General features: G+C 34.6%; 1 protein-coding gene across 2 annotated transcripts in view; it reads left to right on the top strand.

Moving 5' to 3' along the window:
• The window catches only part of LOC132558366 (poly(rC)-binding protein 3-like), a 118,266-nt gene that overhangs the window by 10,631 nt on the left and 84,840 nt on the right, over positions 1 to 22,795 (top strand). The window contains exon 2 of one of the 2 annotated variants that reach the window (XM_060222938.1): positions 10,065 to 10,180. The gene's annotated coding sequence lies outside the window, so the exon portion shown is untranslated. Of the gene's footprint in view, positions 1 to 10,064; positions 10,181 to 21,338; positions 21,678 to 22,795 lie in introns of those variants that run through there. The other variant, XM_060222930.1, reaches the window with a different exon arrangement.

Raw genomic sequence — 22,795 nt, 5'->3', positions numbered from 1 at the left:
TTGGTTACTGATATAAAATAGATATATCATCTTGATGTAGGATCTTGTGATGGCCTTGATCATTATGGATACAAGTTCAAATCTTTTTCGCTGTCACATGCATTGCTGACAAATATCAATGCAGATGTGGGGTGAATTTTTCCATGGCTCACATTTAATCAAACACAGACACAACGGAATACCTCCAATCATTCTATAAGTCTGTCTTTTCAGATCGGCCATATGTAATACCGTCCGGAATGTCATATTTTCGACATAGAATTATGGGTACGCTAAGGGAGGTTATTTACATTTCATCAACATCATTTTGCCTTTATATTCGCAATGATGAGTGCCACATAGTAGAGTAATGAGAATCACATGGGATGGCGATGGTGATGAGGGAGGGTGTGGGGGAGAGATTCGGACAGCGCATAAAAATGTTCTGTTAGTAGGTGGAGTGTGGGAGAAGAAGGGGGCAACATTAGAGAATGGTTGATGAAAGGATATGTCATTGGAGAATAGCTCATCATAGATTATTGTGCATATATTTTTTGGTAGTATATCAAGTAACATATATAATACTTATATCAAAAACAGTTTGTTATTTCTGGGGAATAAGGCTGATCCGAGGTCATTGACAGAGGTACTCGACATACTTTTTATCTCCTGTGTGGATATCTTTGTTCTGTTACCTGATTCAAGGTGCTCATTTGGTGTAAACAGATTTCTGGGTGGAATCGAGACAACTTCTTCCCTTTATAAAAGCACCTTAATGTTTGGGTACCAGGGCATTTTTATAAACTCTCTTTTCCAGTAGTTAGACCTAGCAAGTAAAAATACCAATAATGGTATCAGTTTTTATTTCATAAGTACGTATTTAAATTTTCATGATGATTCAGCATGTGAATGTGATCTACTGATGACGAAGAAATTGGTGATATGATCTGGCATTTGTATTACTTTTGTACCTGATTCTTGGTTCATAGACCTATTTATTGGTCCACATGATAATAACTAAATGTGTGCTGGCTGGCTCCAGGAGAGAATGAATTCTTTGAGGACTATACACTAAAGATTCTTACAGAATGAAACAAATTCTTTCTGAACAGCCAAATCTGGCGTTAGAAATAAAAATGATGCAGGGAGGCAAATGAAAGTGTCGGCTGTCATTTGATGTTTTAGGAAATTGTACTAGTTATTAACAGACTAATAAATATGGAGTTCGGATGTACTGTTATACAATACATACTGGTGTATTACCTCCTCCGAATCATACACATAATTATAATAAGTACAGTAATCCATATGGAAATGATATTTACTTTGTAGAGGAATTGTACAACCACTTATGAAATATGCGCATTGAGAAAAAATATGGAAAAAAATACACGTCCACTTCAGAATACCACCCAAAGAAAGAGAGCGAAGAGATAAAGTTATCAACAAAAACATTAGATAGAAACCAATGAACATATCTTTACATGAATTTTGGAAAGTTATTTTCTTGTAACTTAATTGATACTAAATAGTTGTGTTTAACAAACAAAGAGAGGGAGAGACATCATCGATTGGGGTCGTGATTAATGGTAGCGATGTCCTTGTGAGTAAATGAAGGTAAATGTTTCTTCAAAGCAGGCAAAATTAAAACATTCACTGTGATCCTCCCCAAGCAGTGACATTCGATGAGTTTAGTACACACCCATATTTTTCCCATTACACCTAATCTTTAGCATTAGTGACAAAACAGTCCATTATCATCAGAACTGATGGATGTAGAACATATGCTGGTGCCAGGAAAAAGTTCTTTCATGGAAACGACACCTACAAAAATTAAGCTTAGGAACCCACAGCGATTTATCTGATTGAAGAGACCTTGTCCTTTATGCCTTTCTTCTACCTAGATATAGGTTGTAAGCACATGGTGACTTTTCAGTCAGATGATAGACCTTATTATGACTTTCAGGATTTATTAGTTAATAAAACTTTTGATTGTTTGAAAATCTAGTTTTAAGTGATTGAAAATGATAAAAGTTTACTGAGTATACAAACTGTTTTCGATAATATTTCTATAGCCATATTTGATGTCATAGCATTTTGAAATTTAAACTAGTTGTACAACTTGTCCTACACATTAATATAAGTCTTCATATTTTAGTCCTTAGTTACATGTAATTTCAATCCTGGATTACATGTTTCTGTAAACCATAGTCACAAGTTTTATCAGTCCCTGACTTCTTCTATTCTTAGCCACAGGTGACTTTCATCTTTGATTTCAAGCTTCATCAGTCCTTGGTTACAAGTTTCTTCAGTCCGTAGTTACAAATTTCTTCAGTCCTTAGTTACAGATTTCTTCAGTCCTTGGTTACGAGTTTATTCAGTCCTTAGTTACAGATTTCTTCAGTCCTTAGTTTCAGATTTCTTCAGTCCTTAGTTACAGATTTCTTCAGTCTTTAGTTACAGATTTCTTCAGTCCTTGGTTACGAGTTTCTTCAGTCCTTAGTTACAGATTTCTTCAGTCCTTGGTTACGAGTTTCTTCAGTCCTTAGTTACAGATTTCTTCAGTCTTTAGTTACAGATTTCTTCAGTCCTTAGTCACAGATTTCTTCAGTCCTTAGTTACAGATTTCTTCAGTCCTTGGTTACGAGTTTCTTCAGTCCTTAGTTACAGATTTCTTCAGTCCTTAGTCACAGATTTCTTCAGTCCTTAGTTACAGATTTCTTCAGTCTTTAGTTACAGATTTCTTCAGTCTTTAGTTACAGATTTCTTCAGTCCTTGGTTACAAGTTTCTTCTATCCTTGGTTACAAGTTTCTTCAGTCCTTGGTTACGAGTTTCTTCAGTCCTTAGTTGCAGATTTCTTCAGTCCTTGGTTACAAGTTTCTTCAGTCTTTAGTTACAGATTTCTTCAGTCTTTAGTTACAGATTTCTTCAGTCTTTAGTTACAGATTTCTTCAGTCCTTGGTTACAAGTTACCTTGGTTACAAGTTTCTTCAGTCCTTGGTTACAGATTTCTTCAGTCCTTAGTTACAAGTTTCTTCAGTCCTTGGTTACAGATTTCTTCAGTCCTTAGTTACAGATTTCTTCAGTCCTTAGTTACAAGTTTCTTCAGTCCTTAGTTGCAGATTTCTTCAGTCCTTAGTTACAAGTTTCTTCAGTCCTTGGTTACAGATTTCTTCAGTCCTTAGTTACAGATTTCTTCAGTCCTTAGTTACAAGTTTCTTCAGTCCTTGGTTACAGATTTCTTCAGTCCTTGGTTACAGATTTCTTCAGTCCTTGGTTACAGATTTCTTCAGTCCTTAGTTACAGTCCTTGGTTGGTTACAGATTTCTTCAGTCCTTGGTTACAGATTTCTTCAGTCCTTGGTTACAAGTTTCTTCAGTCCTTGGTTACGAGTTTCTTCAGTCCTTGGTTACAGATTTCTTCAGTCCTTAGTTACAAGTTTCTTCTATCCTTAGTTAATAGTTTCTTCAGTCCTTGGTTACAAGTTTCTTCAGTCCTTGGTTACAGATTTCTTCAGTCCTTAGTTGCAGATTTCTTCAGTCCTTGGTTACAGATTTCTTCAGTCCTTAGTTACAGATTTCTTCAGTCCTTGGTTACAAGTTTCTTCAGTCCTTGGTTACGAGTTTCTTCAGTCCTTAGTTGCAGATTTCTTCAGTCCTTGGTTACAAGTTTCTTCAGTCCTTGGTTACAGATTTCTTCAGTCCTTAGTTACAGATTTCTTCAGTCCTTGGTTACAAGTTTCTTCAGTCCTTGGTTACGAGTTTCTTCAGTCCTTAGTTGCAGATTTCTTCAGTCCTTGGTTACAGATTTCTTCAGTCCTTGGTTACAAGTTTCTTCAGTCCTTGGTTACGAGTTTCTTCAGTCCTTAGTTACAGATTTCTTCAGTCCTTGGTTACAAGTTTCTTCAGTCCTTGGTTACGAGTTTCTTCAGTCCTTAGTTGCAGATTTCTTCAGTCCTTAGTTACAAGTTTCTTCAGTCCTTGGTTACAGATTTCTTCAGTCCTTGGTTACAAGTTTCTTCAGTCCTTGGTTACGAGTTTCTTCAGTCCTTAGTTGCAGATTTCTTCAGTCCTTGGTTACAGATTTCTTCAGTCCTTGGTTACGAGTTTCTTCAGTCCTTGGTTACAGATTTCTTCAGTCCTTGGTTACAAGTTTCTTCAGTCCTTGGTTACAAGTTTCTTCAGTCCTTGGTTACGAGTTTCTTCAGTCCTTAGTTACAGATTTCTTCAGTCCTTGGTTACAAGTTTCTTCAGTCCTTGGTTACAAGTTTCTTCAGTCCTTGGTTACAGATTTCTTCAGTCCTTGGTTACAAGTTTCTTCAGTCCTTGGTTACGAGTTTCTTCAGTCCTTGGTTACGAGTTTCTTCAGTCCTTGGTTACAAGTTTCTTCAGTCCTTGGTTACAGATTTCTTCAGTCCTTGGTTACGAGTTTCTTCAGTCCTTGGTTACGAGTTTCTTCAGTCCTTGGTTACAGATTTCTTCAGTCCTTGGTTACAAGTTTCTTCAGTCCTTGGTTACAAGTTTCTTCAGTCCTTAGTTACAAGTTTCTTCTATCCTTAGTTAATAGTTTCTTTAGTCCTTGGTTACAAGTTTTTTTTTTCAAACCTTATTTACAAGTTTCATCATTCTCTAGTAAAGAGTTTCATCAAGACGTTAGTTACAAATTTATTTCTTCCTTGGTTACAAGTTTCTTCATTTCTTGGATGCAAGTATTCTCAGCCATTGGTTACAGATCTTGCCTCTGTTCCATGTGTCTCATATCTTGTCTGTCTCTGAAACTTTCTATATTTTGATTTCTCTGCACACTTGACCTGACCTATTACACCATATGCATTCAATCAGTACCTAGCATAAAAAATCATCTGGTATTATATTATTGTCAGGAATGGTGACTTGATGTGTGAATTTGGCAAGGTTCCACTCCCAACATTAGCAGGACTGAGTGTGTATTTCAGGGAGAATGTTGGTTGTGTTTGTCACATGGTAAGGATGCACCAGTTGGAAAGAGGGGAGGGGTTAGTTTTCAGTTACAGGGACAGGGGTAAAGGAGGGTATGTTGCAAAAGGAATCTTAGCAGTATCCAGAAACAGCATTCTAGTGCAATATAAATGTTTCTGTCAAAGAATTTTTAAGTTGGTTCAGGTTTCGTTGGGGAGGGTAGAAATGAGTTGAACATGTCTGATTGCGTCCATCATTCTGTCTGTGTTGTAACAATTTAGTATTTGGTTAGTCTTGGTGAAGACATTACTTGTGTACATTCCAAGTGAACAGCACAAGTAATTATGGTAGTTCTATATAGAAGTACATTGTCCAATAGCTACTGCCTTTCTGTGCAGTAAGTGACATAGTTGTAATAATACTGTTATTAGTATAATGAATTAGAGAAGGGGGCCTCTCAGAGGGATATTTTTCTAAGAATTAGTGCACTTGTATATTTCCAGGAAAACAATTGGCAAGGAATTTTTTTAACACAAGCTATTGATTTGTTAGTCACAAATAAAGCAGGAACAATTTTTTTCTTTATTTATTTATATTTTTTTTTTTGCAGAAATGATAAGAATAAACATCCTGTAGTGTACCTCTAGGGGGAGATGACCATTACATGTTGTAAGAGTATTTAGCTAGCCAATCATCATTCCAGGTGATCATTGTATCCAGCTACATAGTTAGTAGTTAGTAGCTATGTTGTAAATTTGCTGTTGTTTACTGACCTTGAACTGAGGGTTATGTCATCAACAGCCTTGATCGTCAGCTAGTCCCTCTGTTTAGTCCATCAACCAACAAAACTTTAGTCAAAGTTTCTTACCAGTTGTAGGGCTTTTAATCAAGCACAAAACAGAATTCTTTTTTCCATTAATAGTTTATGATTAAAAAAAAAAGATGTTTATGTGTTGAATTAAAGAATTTTTTTAAGAAAAATAAAACAAGTCTTTTCTTGATGTTCTTTAAAATATTGGTTTAAAGATTGTCAGATCAACTGTGTATAAATAATTTATAAACATACTTAGCAGCGTAATGATAAGGCCTATTTACTGTAAACCTACAGTTCTGAGCTGTTGACACTTACTGTTTAAGAAGTGTTTGTTATATTGCAGCTCTGATGATGAAGTATCATTGTATGGTGAGACACATCAAGCTAAATTGTTTTGCTCCATTTAGTTATTCAGATCTGCCATCGGCAAGAGTGTCACCACCACCACCTGTAGGGGAAGTCCTCCAGATATCTTCAGTATCTGCAACGAGTCTTTCAATCATGACTTTTTGCTCTGATTAAGATATACTCGCTAAATTAGCTCTTGTATAAACAATGCAGGTCAGATCATCTTTCATGACATTGCCAATAAAAATCAGGACTTTTAATATGCTTAAAAGCTTTCCTTTCTGATCTTCCACAGCCATCATCGTGTTGTTGGAATGATTCAGAAACCAAGGTCAAGGGGTACATTCAATTAAAAAAGGTGCATTTGACAATAGGTAGGCAATGAATGCATGAAATGGCTCCCTTAGGCATCAGCTATCATGATCATGCGGGTCACACAGACAAAACATTGTAAGACCTTGATCTCCGACAGCTCAAGCATAAAATAGAATTCTCATCATTTAGGACTTACTTTCCTAAACCAAACAAAATATTTAGCTGGTTCACGTTTAAGTACCCTTTATCTGAGATTGAATGCTCATAGCTTAACATAACCAGCTTAAGCAATCCTACATCTAAGCCAGCCCATAGATTCTTAAATAATCATGTGTTTTAATTCTGTTGACAAGCCTGTATTCAGAAATTGCTTGTAAAAGTACAAAAAAAATTACCTTTGCATATAACTAGTCTCTTAACATAGGTGGTCCCTTAACACAGGTGATCGCTGAGCACAGCTATTCTCTGAACACAAGCAATCCCTTAACACAGGTGGTCCCTAAACACAGGTGATCGCTCAGCACAGCTATTCTCTGAACACTGTTAATCTCTTAACACAGGTGGTCCCTAAACACAGATGATCCCTTAGCACAGCTAGTCTTTTAACACCGGTGGTCCCTAAACACAGATAATCCCTTACCACTACTAGTCTCTCTACACAGGTGGTCCCTAAACACAGATAATCCCTTATCACTACTTGTCTCTCTACACAGGTGGTCCCTAAACACAGATAATCCCTTATCACTACTTGTCTCTCTACACAGGTGGTCCCTAAACACAGATAATTCCTTATCACTACTTGTCTCTACACAGATGGTCCCTTAACACAGGTGATCCCTTCACACAATTGGTCTCTTAACTCAGGTGGTCTTAAACATATGTGGTTTCTTAAGATAGATGTTCCCTTAATACAGGAGTATTTAAACATAGATGGTTTCTTATCAAGCGTGACCACTTATCACAGGTAATCTGTAAAAACAGTCTGTAAAATCAGTGTTGTAAGATTTTTTTATTATTGATAATGTTGCATTATGTATCAAGGATTTTAGACTTGTTTAGCTTTACAAAATGTGAAGAACCTGCAAAGGATGCTACATATTGTCATTAATCTTGAATATCTTCTATAACAGTAAGAAGTTCACATTTTGTATTTTGTATTGATATTTTCCGCAATAAATTTGATATTTTATAGTCGATGTTTCTTGGTTTGCTTCTGGTTTTTTTTTACTTTAACCTATGTGTTAACAGGATGCTACAGTGTATCTACCCAATACTGCCACTAACAGTGCACACAGGACTCATTGCTTTCATAAAAGTCCAAAATATTAAAAAATAACTTGATACCTCATGCTTGACAACGATCATTGTGGCATTCTTCAGCCCATAATATGCATTAATGAATGCTCCCTTCGGTAATGAAGGCTCCCCAGTATCTTTAGCCCACGGAAATGTCTATCATAATTACCACTTAATAACAACACAGATTTTGATAGTGGGGTCCGTTGCACTGGTACATGTGTGACCGCCTGCCTGGTAAAATTTGGTGGCGTTACACAGAATTCTGACAAAGGTTGTTTAATAAATGATGCTTGTCTCTGTAGATTTACAGAGCTAACTGTAAATATCCTGTGGGTTTAAAGAGTTAGTCTTGTTCATGTCTCTAACAGAAGAATCCATTTTTATCATATAAACATGTTTCATATTATAGAAGTGCTGTGATTTTATATAAAATTACAATAGGTATATAAGATCCTGGAGGGGAGGTCAGAGTTATCCTATTTATACACGAGCATGGGTCAACAGTTTGGTTATGGGTTTCTAGATTATTAGTTTGTCACTAGATAAGTCAGATTTGTTGATATGGTGATAATACTTGAGGTGAAATATTTTTTAAATATTCAGAAGTTCAAGATCATTCATTACCAAACATTAGATGGCTTGGATGGTTGTACATTTTTAAGTCACACTCGACAATGGCACTAGAGGTCAAATATTGTTTTGGAACTAGAGGTCAAGGTGGTTCTGGCACTAGTGATCAAAGGTTGATTTCAAAACCTAGAAATACAAAGGTCATTGCAGTAGTTGAGATAAAAAGTTTTTTTCTGTACTGGAGTTTAAAGGTTGTGTCAGCAGGAGAAAATTGCCTTCAATAGAAATTTAGATATAGTAGAGTTAAAAGGTTTTCCTAACCATCAAGTTCAAAGGTAAAGTTACAGCCCAGAAGGTCAAAGTTTTCAAAATTTATGTACTCCTTTGTTTTAAACATTATACTTCAGCACCAAAACTGTTCCAAAGGTTCAAAGGCTGTCTATTAAAATCTGAGGTACAAAATTTCATATATAAAGAATGAAACATTTTCAAATATAAAACTTGGTGTTATATGAAGAGAATGTACTGTCTTAGAATAATATTTTCTGAGAAATTTACTTAATTGACAATAATGATGATATGTATTATACAAGCTGCTTTCATTTTGGGAGTATAATTGCTGTTTAAAGGGAGAAACCATTTTTGAGAAAGATTTTGAGGTAACTATTAAAACAAAATTTAACCTCAACATTTCTGTGTAATGAAATCATCTTTAGTCTTAACTTATGTGATGATAGTGAAATATTTATGTAAGAAATAAAATGTGACAGAACAAACTTAACGAACCGACATTTTCTATATTGAGGAGGGAGCTGGAGGGACGGGCTGACATGTGGTCACAGACAAGATAATGATTAGAGAAGGTCCACATATTTGTCTTATTAACATAGCTGTATAAATAGGTAAGGTACCCCAGGGGAGAGGGTTATGCGGAGATGCTTACAGAGTTAATATGAAACAGTTCTCTTAGATCAACGCTGATGCTTGTTTGTAATATAGGAATAGATTGTGTTATTTTGATGTCTTGTCTGGGTATTGATGTGACATCTGTGATGTGTTATTCTTAACTGTCTTGTGTATTACTCTGTCATTATAGAAAGATGGTGATGCTTTGGTATGATATAAAGATAAGGGAATACTCAATAATATGAAGTCACTATCAACAATTTAAAACGATGTCCTTCAATCTTGAACCAATATATCTATTTAAACCTGTTAGTGTAGATTAAAAAGAGCTAGCTCTCAGAACCATACCAGTGTCTTTCTCATGTGCTGAAACATGTTACAATGCTGCTACAGCTTTGTACAATTTCCATAAAAATGTCGAAGATTTGTTCTTAAACAGAAATAAATCTGGCTATATTATGGTACCTGCTCTTTAACAGTAATGTCATGTGTGGGTTATCATCCTGTATTATTTGAATTTTTTTCTCCAAAAAAATACTTGAGAATATTTCTACCAACAACTCTAAGGTTTTGCAGCTCTTGCCAAAGGTCAGGTTTTAAAGGTGGATGTCCTTTAGAGAAGGATATAGAAATTTTAAAAAAGCATTGCTTCTCTTTGGTTAAGTGCCTGAAGATAGATCCTGTACCATTTTACTGAGTCTCATTACCTTATCATTACCCATGATTCCAGGGTGTAATATGACCTTGACCCAATTTCTTGTCTCAGAGGTCACAGTTATGGATAATTGACATCTATGGGTGTCTTGAGTCTTATACATTGTGAATGGCATAGAAATATTATTTATTAATTTAAAAGCATCTTTTCAACAATTTGTTTTCATTTTGTGTGTTTCAGCTACAATCAGCTTTTATCCTTGATCTCACATGACCATGTCCCGATGGATACGAAGCACCACCTAGCCAGTTTGTCCTTAAGTGCCAAACTATCCTGACTAACACTTTCAAAAAAAGGTAAGTTTTATCCATATTATACAAACTAGAAACACTCAAATTACATCGTTAGCATAAATTAGGTCACCAAAAAGGTAAGTCTCTTCTTTTGCATGCAAATCATTTTTCACTTGATTTTAATCATTTTTTTATGCTCCCCAAAAAAATCTGGGAGGAGCGTAAGTGGCCACATTTTCATCCATCTGTCCTTCTATCTGTCCTTCTATCTTTCCTTCTTTTATACCCAGAGTATAACTTTGCTTTTATTTAACCCTTACCATATATAAATCAAGTTCTACTGTACTGTATCGATGAAATGAATTGAAATGGTTTTATTGAAAATCTGCATGGAAATATGATCCAACCATTCAGTAGAATGAAGTACAACTGTTCATGTACTCACTGTGTCTTATGTATGTAATTAATCACTCATTCTTTATTCTGTTTTTGTGTTGCGTGCACAAGTTATGTGTATTCCTGTTTTATTTTAACAATAAACTTTACTCAGTTATATATATATTTAATCATTCTTAATAGTTAAATTTTGTTTTCTTCACCATCAATGCCTTAGAAATCAAAAGTATAATTTGAGTCCACCATTTCTCTAAAATTTCATATGTCCCCATGGTCCCTAGTTGTGCCCATTTGATTTTAGGACTGATCAGAAAAACAAAATGGCTGACAGGTGGCCATCTTAGATTTTTTCAATGAAGTTTGTTATCGCTATTTCTTGAAAAGTACCTGATTGATTTCTTTCAAATTTCATGTGTATGTTCACCTTGGTTCTTAGTTGTGTCGATATGATTTTGGGTCTGATCAGAGAATCAACTTGGGCGACAGGCGGCCATCTTGGATTTCACCTGGTAAAGATTGTTATCTCTATTTCTTGAAGTGCTCAATTGATCTCTCTCAAATCTCATATGTAGGTTTCCCTTGGTCCCTAGTTGTGCTGGTTTAAATTTCTACAAAAGATTTAAGTTCAAATCTATTATTATTAAGAGCAAAAACAGAGCCGAGAATAGAAAAGAATGGGAAAAATCCAACTTTCAAAGAACAAATAAAGATCAAACAATGGTGGGCACCAAGATCCCTCAGGGATCACTTGTTAGCTTTCAAATAGTAGATATTATTATGAACCTTGACCACTTAACATCAATGTCAATATTTAAATGTTGAACTTTGACAAGTTTTTACTCTTACCCTTTCCTTGCCTCAAACTCATAATCAGTTACAGCGAAATCAAATCTTCTAGCAATGAAATGCCTAACCATTACACCACGACAACATCCCCAAAAAAGGAAGGTTAGAAGTTATACTGATAGACAGCTGGAATTTTCTCATGATGGTCATTGTTACAAATTGTCTTAATACATGTTATGAACACCTAGATATACATACATGTTCATATTTATACATACATATATGTTGAAGCCATCTGCTGTAGTTAGCTGACTTGTATTAAGTTCAGAAGCAATTGTTCAACGCTGATGAAGTGAAAAGAATAAATACCAAAAGAAATTCAATGTCTCCAAGTGTTGCTAAGCACTGATGTGTTGTTATGTAATAGATCAAGCAGAAAACCTGGTTAACAGAAAATATTACTCTAATGTTATATATCCAGACTCCCAGGTTAAATACCTGACCTAAATTTCATGACAAAGTATTTTCTTCCAACACTGAAGAGTTCAAGTATCAGATCTTTTATTGTTTAACAGTAAAAATGTAGAATATCCAGAAAGACATAAAACCATCTTTCTATTGTTCCATTTGGAAGCTTGTCTTGTAATTCAAGTGAGCTCTGAGGTCATGGCGTTCTCTGCAAAATGGCAAATTGTCTTCAATGTCATAAAACATCTGCCATGTAAAGTTTATTAAAGAAGGTATAGAGGTGGGTGACATTACAACAATCATACATCATTCTTGGAAACCTCATGCTAATGATTCTGTTCCACTTACATAGTATGGATGTTGCTAAAGAAACACCATTCATTTGTATCCATTGAAAATAATAGAGATAGAGTTAAAAGATATATAATTTAGTGCACATGATTTTTTACAATAACTTAATGACTGTTAAATTTTAGAAAATTCCTGTTAGCACTTTAGCAATATCATTCCTTTAAAGATTCTGATCCAACCTCACACACTTATAAAGAACCATTTATCTTTGATGACTCTTAGGGTCAAGGTCACTGTTACTATTTTTAGAAAAATGTTGTCAGCGCTCGAAAAGCTTTATATCTTGAGGGATTCTAATTAAACTCATTTATAAAGAATAATTATAACATGAAAAAATTTCAAATTTCAGGGAACTAAGATCAAACTCAAGGTCACTAACTATTTCTGAAAAATCCTTGTCAGCAATCAAGTGGCTGGAGGGATTTTAATCAAATTTCGCATCCATATCAAGGACAAATGATATGAGATGTTTTTAGTTTCAGGGATGTTAGGTCAAAGTCTCTGTTACTTTTATTAGAAAATCATTTCAGAAAATGTTTGTCAACATTCTAGTGACATCGTTCCTGATGGACCTGTGATCAAACGTTCGTACGATTTCCAGTCTTATTCATTAAGGCTAAGTCAAGGTGTTTCTTTTATTTCTATAGATGATAGAAATTGCCAGTATTTCAAAATGTAGTTATCACCACTAAACATTATCATATAATTTTGATACCTTTGCAAGGATTTGTGAAAATAGGATTTTATTAGACAGAAATAGAACTTGAGTTGGCCAAGAAGTTATGACATCACAATTGATATAATACTAACCTTAAGTTTATTTCAGTTCTCCTCAGTTTTACTAAACATGTGGTCATGTCAAAATTTATGTAATATATATTATTACACTGATGACAAGTTATTTATGTGATAATTACATATATTGGAATTATAATTTAGTCCTGGATGGTGGTAGACTAACTAGGCTGAATTAGAGGGTTAGTTGTTACCTAGAGAATCAAATTATGTACCACGAAATTTCAAATATTAGACCAAGAAATCCTCACAAGATGTGTCCTTGTGGACAAATAAAGTTCTCTCATATGTGAAAATAATGACTTTGGGAATTCAAATTTTGTACATTGTCGGATATAATTTTCTATGGTAAGTCAATTTATACATAACTTTGATAGAATTATGTAACTCTGATATAAAAAATGTTCAATAATGCTATTCCTTATAGGATACTGACCATATCTTTGAGATGTTATATCCCAGGAGATGTCCATGAGCTTGTCGACTGCTGTCATAGTGCTGTGCAAGCCAGCTGATGATGCTTAATTTGGTATAGCCAGCTTGCATCCTAATATTTTGCAAAAGACCTCCTGACAGCCTTTAGGGGTATATCCTGATATGGCTGCAGGTTGTGCTGGTGGATTGTCACATACTGAAATAAGGTCAAGTGTACTATTATACACAGAGCTAGGACCATTGTTATATTTCTCCATAGATATTTTTGGCAACTGGACTAAACATTGCTTGAATTGTTCATATTGACATAAATGTTAAGATGACAGTAATGAAAAATCTAGATAAAACACAAACACAAAATTAGAAGAGGACAAGAGCACAAAATCTAAAAAGTATATAGAAAACCCTAGCTAAAAATCTAAAGCAGACACAAGCAAAGGTGTCTTCACAAACAAAAAATCTAAAGTAGACATAAGCACAGGAGTCTACATAAACAAAAAATCTAAAGTAGACACAAGCAAAGGAGTCTGCACAAACAACAAATCTAAAGTAGACACAAGCAAAGGTGTCTACACAACAAATATAAAGACACAAGCACAGGTGTCTACATAAACAACAAATCTAAAGAAGACACAAGCGGAGGAGTCAACACAAACAACAAATCTAAAGAAGACACAAGCAAAGGAGTCTGCACAAACAACAAATCTAAAGTAGACACAAGCAAAGGAGTCTGCACAAACAACAAATATAAAGTAGACACAAGCAGAGGAGTCAACACAAGCAAAAAATGTAAAAAAAAAAAATAAAAAGAAAGGAAAGACACAAGCACAACAGTCAACACAGACTAAAAATGTAAAAATGACAAATGCACAAAAGTCACCACAAATGAAATATGTAAAAAAAAAATAAAGCCCAGGAGTCAACACAAACAGAAGATCTAAAACATAAATGTTTTAAAATTGTGAGTTAACCTTTTCATCGCCAAATCAATAACACAACTGCATTATAAATGTTGCAGTGATTCAGATTTTCTAATCATGAAAATGAAAAGGTATGTTCGGTGTAATTAATTTTATATGTAAATGGAAACGTGAGTTAATATTCCTATAGGTAACCAGACTTTCAAGTCCTGTTGCTCAATACTTTGTATCCCTGTAACATTACTGTGGTTTCATATTGCCATTAATGAAATACAATATATTCCATGTGTTAATGCTAATGAAGTCCAGACTTCTGTGTAATGCTTGATGTTTTTCAAAATGATCTCACAAATCCAAAAATATTTTCCTTGTATTGTTGCAAAATCATTGATAGAACCAAAGTATGAGAGAAAGTGGTATTGAACTGTGTAAACCTAAGTTGTTAAAGATTGAAGATATGTTTGTCAATATCAGAAAAAGGTTTTTTAATGAAAAAAAATAGCAAAATTCCACCGAATTAGTAATATAGCTTGAAGTGATGGTAATAAAATAATAAAATGCTGGTAAAAGTCTTCAACTTCAAGTTGAAAATATTATTTTCAGTTTAGGGATATATTTTGCATAATTGTAATCACTAATTATTTAAATATTTAGAGGAGGTACGTTGACATATTCTCTTTGTTTAACCCAGAACATACATGATTTATGTTTTATTTTCTTTTTCTTTTTTTTCTATTCAATCAAGTCTCTTCTCCATATGGCCGTCACAGGTCACATGAAAGCGAAAGCCATTAATTGGCAGTTAGGTCGACCCTCTGATCCAATCAGATATCACCAATCAAATTGGTGTTAACGAGCACAGAATCTGTGGTTACAAAGTGTTTTATTTTCTTGACTCCTCAATTATTGGGTTTCGTGATGGCTTTTTATGTGGGTGATTTATCAGGAAGTGACCATTAGGGACGTGAAAACAAGAATGACTTGTCCTAAAGTATGGTTTGCTTTATTGGATTGTGGCAGTAACAAAACCTTGAATCTGGTGTTTCACTGTTGGGTTTGTACACTGACAAAGTTGACTGGTACATTAGTATGAAACATATGACAAGGTTAACAGGGGACTTCATACATGTAACGGGTCACATGACATTCAGTCCTGTCAAACGTGAACTGATATCATCCATTGGATTGAAGGTGATTTGACAATCGGTATGCCACTATGATTTTTTTATGACATTGTCATTTTCTTAACATTTCCTACTAAAAACAAATTAACAACCATAAAGTTCTAAAAATTATCTTTGCCTGTTTCATTTAGAAGTTTGAATCATCGGAGTCTTTAACAGTGATATAGTTAAACATCACCTAAAAGGCATTAGTAAGACCCATTCATTGGTAATGTGTGTTATAAGATGGAATAAAGAAAACTTTGAATAAAGAAGATTTGGTCTACATCCTAAAAGAGTTTAGTTCCCAATCCTGTAGGATTATCTTTTACATGTTAATTGATCTAATAATTCTAAAAAGTACAGAGAATAGCAAACCTTTTCTTGGAGCTACAATACCAATTCTAACTTGTACTAATCATTGATATTGAGGATCTCTGAAAAACCAACACTAAAACAAAGGGAGATAATAACTATCAATTGTCCATCTAAGTTTCAAAGTTTATGTGGGTTTTTTTTATTGTTATTGTTTCTGTGGTAGAATAACCTTTAAAACCACTTCATGACTAGCAAATTGTCATGCAATAGTCGTCTATCATTTTCTTTCAACTGAAAAACTGAAAGTTCTTTATAGTACTGTGTGTGGAAATTGATGTAATTTTCATTTATCACTTGACAAAAATAATGGATAAAAAAAAGAAATGAAAACTTCTAAGATAGTCAAAGTTCTAGTATACCCTAGCACTGCTGAAATGTTAGTAAACCTTTTAGTGACTTAGAACTGGTGTTAAAACCTCCAATAGAAAAACAAATGTGTGAGAGAGACCTTTCTCTGTGGTGAAACACATATTTTCTCTAATGTGAAGGTAAAAAAAAATGCACTTTTTTAATGAAAAAGCACTTACTGCATAATGGAGTAAGAAAAACAGGTCCATTTTAACCTTTCTAGCAGAACATGTTTACATAGATGTCCGTGAATAAACGATATAGTGTAGCCTGTACAAAATACGAAAAACTTAAGTGCTTAATGTCTACAATAGAGTGTTGAAAATGCTAACAGGTTCAATTAAGATTTATTTTGAAACTTCTGAATTAAAATGCTAACAAGTTGGATTGGAATCTATGTAGGAGCATTAGAGAGATGAGAATGTGCCAAATATATTCTGCTAGTTCTAGATTGTGTGATTCTAGCTGTATTCCTGGAGCAAATTTACGTTACTGCAGAATGCAGATATTGTTTGGCAAAGTTGATGTGCCTTTTATAGCGCGATTCCAGGATGGGCCGTACAAAATGTAATGATTGTTTCGGGTGTCGCTTCTATCTCTGAACAAACACTCAGTTGGAAATGGATTTAATTGCCCACTTGACAGAAATAATTAGATATTTGTAAAAAATGAATATTAAAGTTCTACTGCTAGCATTGTTTACAAATTGTTTTTTAAATGATGTATTTGTTTATATCTCAATAAGTAAAAAGATGCTTAAAAATACTGTGTGGTTATATGATACTAAAAAGAAACAAAAAGATTTGTTGATAGAACAAATTGTGGAATCATGTAAAACCAAAGCACTGAGGACAACTTGTCCTTGTAAAACAGCAGGTCAGCTTCAGTTGTCTCCGGCGACCACGGATCCTCCAGCAGACAGGCATTAAATGTATGTAAAACGTCTCACAAGGTCTTTCTCTGCTTGGAGTTATAATGACGGTCACACTGACAATATCAGCTATCAGTTTCTCGACACACCAGTCTATGGATGAGGATGTCGCAGTTACTGAATCTAAAAGTAGGCTTTCCAATTGTCACCATGGCGGTATAGAGAAGATAGATTGCGGACATGGCAAATTTTCGTTTTCCTAATCCAGCATGGTTCATCTATTTTCATTAGGCCCATGTCCAATGTATCAGGTGGCCCTAACAGTAAATTGTGGTTATCGCCTAATATCCATGAGTCGGTCAACACATCTAAAGCCGTGCATGATTGGTCGATTCTCAGCAGTGACACCACTAGGCATTGACCTTGTTAAATGATGTACTGCCTGTAGGACTAATTGTGTAATGACATTTTATACCATTGACTTATTGTCAAAATTTCATGGTCTCCATGCCTTCCTCCCTCAAAATTTTAGTCTGTAAAATGAATGTCTCAGATTCTAATTTCTTGGAAAAACATGGAGTCTTGAGTTCTCTAATCTAAAGGTGGTTCTAAATTCACTTTATGGTGGTTTGTTTTTGTCATTTGTAATATATAAATCATGAATATTGACGAATTTATTCATAAGAATCATAGTTTTTGTAATTAAGGAAACTTGCTGATGTAGTGCTTAAGTTAGTTATCAGATGGAAACGTGAAAGACAATGAAAAACACCATTATTAATACCAGTCTACCCAGTATAATAGAACCTGATGGTATATTTCAAGATATTACACTTCATAACTTACCTTCCATTGTGGAAACAGAAATTTGAATTTGACATCTAAGGCTTTTATGATGAAATTACCTCATACATGTTCGTGTTTAGTTTTATAGAAGATATCAAAAAAGGCAAATTTTGGTTCCATTTTACTGTTGTAAAGAGTTGGTTGAACTCCCTGGTTGTATCTGAATAGCTAGGTTTTTTGTAATGTTCAATACACTCTACTAGGACAGAAGAAACAACAAGAGGCTTGCCTTCATAGAGTGCAGAAGACTTGTGTGGAACTTTGAATGTGCTGCACATCGTTCAGAAAACAGCATGCGGTGCTGTAGCGCCTATAAATTTGACAAGAATCTGGATCACAGATTCATAGTAGTGATGAATGCATCTAATGTTGGGCAAATAGCATTGGGTTATCATTGTAAAATTTGTACACGAAAAAAATCTAAATTTTCTAGATAACTTCTTGATCTTTTTCCTAAGAGTAAAAATAGTGTTGTTGATAATTTAATAGCATTAAACTGTGTTCGAATGGCTAATATTCCCTGATGTTTAACTTGCTACAAATCTAGAACAGCAGTAACGTGATTAGTATCTGATAGTGTAACGCAGCAAAATAGTTTTGAATTATGTTTTTATTGAATATCTGGGTTTAGATCTGAGGGCTTGAAATCGACCTTGTCAGGTAGGGGAATCCCGCTGATATCAACTTTATGTAGGAAATGTGTAGTTGCATACTGCGTGTTCTAGCTAGGTGCATATTTGGATTGAGAGCTCTATGTAAATGCTTCACCATTCGGGGCACAAGTACTTAAGTAAGCTGCTGAAACACTGTCTCCTACCAGCTCCTGGTACTCCAAGCAGCAAGGAAAGTTCTCCCAAGCCAATGTGTTAATTGTCACACAGTATGAGGTGAAGACAATACCTTACCCATCCCCTCCCTTCCTTGTTTTATACATTTTGGCACTGACTATATGTTTTGAATTGTCTTGACTAGCATTTCAACAATGAAATAACAGAAATGCTTCTATATACAATAAAATGAGAGTAAATTTAACCTTTCCCAAAGGATACATGAAAGTATAGTTTCCAGCATTTCATGGTATAGCTATTGATTAAACATGGCCATCACTTCGTTACTTCCTTCTGATGTTTGTACTCAGTTATACAGCTGTGTTCCAACAAGTAATCCTTCAAGTTGTTGAAACAAAATTATTAATTTGGTCAATCTCATTATCATAGTGTGATATATAGGTTTTCTTTTTTATCTTTAAACTTTAAAAAAACGTGAAGAACATTTTATTGAACTTGCCAAAAAATATTTTCTTCCAGGATGTATTACCAGATTACTCAAATTAATTAGATATTCTAAGATTGTTTGTCATACCTGTAACTAGCGTGATTGTGTATTAGGTTAAATGTAGTAAAGAAAAGTCTGGATATTGCAGAAACAAATCCCTCAATAAAATTTGCAAATTTTATTAGAAATTAGATTGAAGTGAAATTTGAAAAATGTATGTGGAACATTTAAAGCTTAGTGCCACTGAATTAGATGTTTAGAAATACTTTTCTCTTCCTCATTTCTGCATTGAAATCAAATGCTGCTTCAAATGTATTTTATGTTAGATCAATTAGTAACCTGATTTGATGAGAACTGGGTAATCTGTTAGGTAAATACTACAGCCTATTTTACAGGATTATGTAATGTTATGTTAGGCAGTAACAGGAGTTTCATTTGTTTTCTTTTGATTTACCACAGAAAATGAAACATTTCACAACTGATTTATGGCAAACATGTTGAAGTTATCCCACACTGGTGATTCTCGGGCTATCTATGGCAGCACAATCCGTCTGGTACTGTTAACATGGTTCAGGTCTGCTGTCATAATCTCTTTATCAAAATCACTGTTCTTATTGAACCTTTCTGAAAAAAGAATCACAATTAAAGAAATAGTATAAAATTGAACCAAACTATTACCCTTTGTCCTAAAGAGGAACTTGATTCTTATCATCAGATGTGATAGGAATTTTTTCTGTATTTCATTACCTTAGCAAAAACAAGTCCATGTCTTTCATTCTCATGTCTTCAGAGTTACACCTCCCTTTGTAGTGTTAAACAAGAAAATATCTTTGTCACCTTTCTCCTATTAAGGTCATTGGGAATCTTACAGGTGATAGCAGGAATTGAAAAATTCATGATTATGATACTTATCAATATTTCATGAGTTAAAGTGTAGTTATGTGACAGTTTAACTACTGTGTTGATATCATTTTGAAGTATTAAAAAGAAACTGTAAAGTTTTATAATTGAATTGAGAGAAAATGAAGGTACTTTGTGACGTGATTTTGTCAGATTGCTGCATATTTTTCCAGCATTCAGGTTATTTTGATGCCTTACAGGTTGGTACCTGTGAATGGTTACAGATTTCTAGAAATAAATTCCTAACTGAATCAAGTTTATACTCAACACTCATTTTCCCCAAGAAAGTCCAAAGATTATGTATGGTAAAGAACTGGTACACAATATAGTGGAGGCCTGTGACCTACTGCTTCCGATCTTCAACCAGAATGGTCAGCACTAAATACTCCTTACTACAATAAACACACCATTTCCTGCCCCTAATACTTGTTTTGACAGACTCAGTTGCTGTTCATCCATAAGATCTACAAATCATCTTCACATGTTAGAACAAAGGTCGGGAAAACCTCAGCCAGAGTGCTAAACTTCTTCGATGTTTAATAACTCCATCTTGATTATTTTCTTATCCTCTCTGTAAAGTTCCTTCTTTTTGTTTGCTGCCCAGTTCCTTATTGTGCTCAATATTAAAAATGATTGCCACATTGAAAACCAAATCAAATGCTTTCCTTGAAGTATTGTTTAGATTTTGGAAATACATGAGATGGAATGGTTTTATTTTTAGTAGGATACCAGATGGAAGGCCAAGATTGAACATGTTTTAACAATTAAAAGAATGTATTTGCAGTTATTTAAGGAGAGGGTCAGTACAGAAGGGAAGACAGGTCAAGAAAAGGGACTATTGTACTGTTGTAGTGGTAGTTTCATTCCTGACTAACAAGTAGTTTGTAGAAGTTCTATTATTCAAGTTTAAAGTACAAGGACTGTAAGTTTAATAGTGCTCCAATTCAAAGGAGTTCATGAATTTTTCGTCAGCTGTGCTGTAGAATACCATTGCTAGCTGATCAGTTGGGGTTGCTCAGTTCTCAGGGCTTTAGTAGAGTTGATGGTTAAGTCCACATGTTGTCTGTAAAGTGGAAATGCTGGTATGTGCACAGAGCGTTGTGTTCTTGGTTCGGCATACCCGACACATGTGTTCCTCTGTGTGTGTGTGTGTCCTCCCTGTCACACATGTGTACCAAACATGTTGATTAGCCATTAAGCATCATGCCTTGTTTGTTGAATCCCTGGAAAAGTCTCCATCACTTGACACAAGACTAAATTGGATCCATGTTGTCGATGAACACTGCTTACTCTCATTAACTGGCTACCATTCACAGTGATCCTTCTGTACTGTAGAAGTCTTCTCACTCTTTGTAAACTACAGAAAAAGCTTATTCTTAATTAGCTCAAACAACACCAAAGTACTATTTATCTCCCTTTTGGAACTCTTTCAGCAGTGGAGGAGTAAACTGACAAGTGGTAAAGGACGCTATTTATGGTTTGTGGTCATCTATATATTTTTACCAGGAAATTCTGATCGTATCTGTTCATTGGACTCACAGATTTTGCTAATCAGGGATTTTGAATATTACTTGCAAATAATTTGAGTGGATCTGTTTCCTGTCTGAAATCACGAAATCATTTTAAAGGTAGGTTACACACTTTTATGTCTAAATGTTTCTGACCGTTCATATTATCACATTAATTGATTATCAGTAATTCAGAATTGAATTGTGAACTTATCATTCTAGTCCCCCGACTGCAGTTCTTGGTTATTTTGCTGTTTAAGGCCCAAATTAGATCAAAGATCAGAAATATGGTTCACTTCTCTCTTGAGCTCTAAAGACTTTTTCCCTGGCTAAGGCATGGCTGATGTAATTACAGACCTAAAGGATATAATGAAGTTTTAACCTTCCCGTAGGTGAGCTTGTCTTGTTTCATTTACCCGTCATGTGACAACCAAAAAATTATCATGTGACACAGTCCTCTGTATCGTCTAAGGAGTGATGAAAAGTGTTCAGCTATTAACTTGAAGATTTGGTCTTCACATTTACAGAATGTCGTGGGTTTACATAAAATAGTTGCAGACCGTTTTATAACGTGTCATCTAGTTTGGTTGGTTTTTGTGGAAGACTATTGGATAATGATACTGTGACCAGGGGGAGATAATTCTGTTACATGTCTAATGTTTCATTGACGAGGAAAAAAATGGTACATGATATATTGAGTTAATTATGATAATGCAATGTAATGGCCTTCAGGTAAATTGTATTACTCAGATGAACAGTTGACGGTCTCGCAGCAACAACAGGCTAAGATTGGATTTACGATTTTTATTTTTTTTTTCTGACATTTTCTTTCTGCGATCAGCATAGGATCATAACCACTTAAATTTAAAGGAGATTAATAAATGTATTCCATTATTTCATGATTTGAATATTCAACATGAACCAATGTTGGTTTACATATTTGGTTGCTACAGATCTAGACCTATTTTCATTGCCTGATACACATGGATGACTGGTAAAGCTATTTTACAGGAGCCATTAAGTTGTACCTGCACTCTGGTGCCATCGACATTAAAACCTTATAAAAAATGATTATCTGGAAAAGTAACCAACGACTTTGTTCTCTGCTATGTGTTTGACATGTAGTTATTTTAGGGAGAAAATTAACACCAAAAAAACACTTGGTGTTACAACTAATAACACAGGGTTTGTGAGTAGTAGGGGGTTTATTGGCCCATCTGTGTTAAACAGGCCAATAA

Source organism: Ylistrum balloti, unplaced genomic scaffold (assembly GCF_031769215.1).
Source record: "Ylistrum balloti isolate Yb309-2 unplaced genomic scaffold, AGI_CSIRO_Ybal_v1 Utg369658, whole genome shotgun sequence".
NCBI lineage: Eukaryota > Metazoa > Mollusca > Bivalvia > Pectinida > Pectinidae > Ylistrum > Ylistrum balloti.
This window is presented reverse-complemented; position numbering and strand designations above follow the sequence as displayed.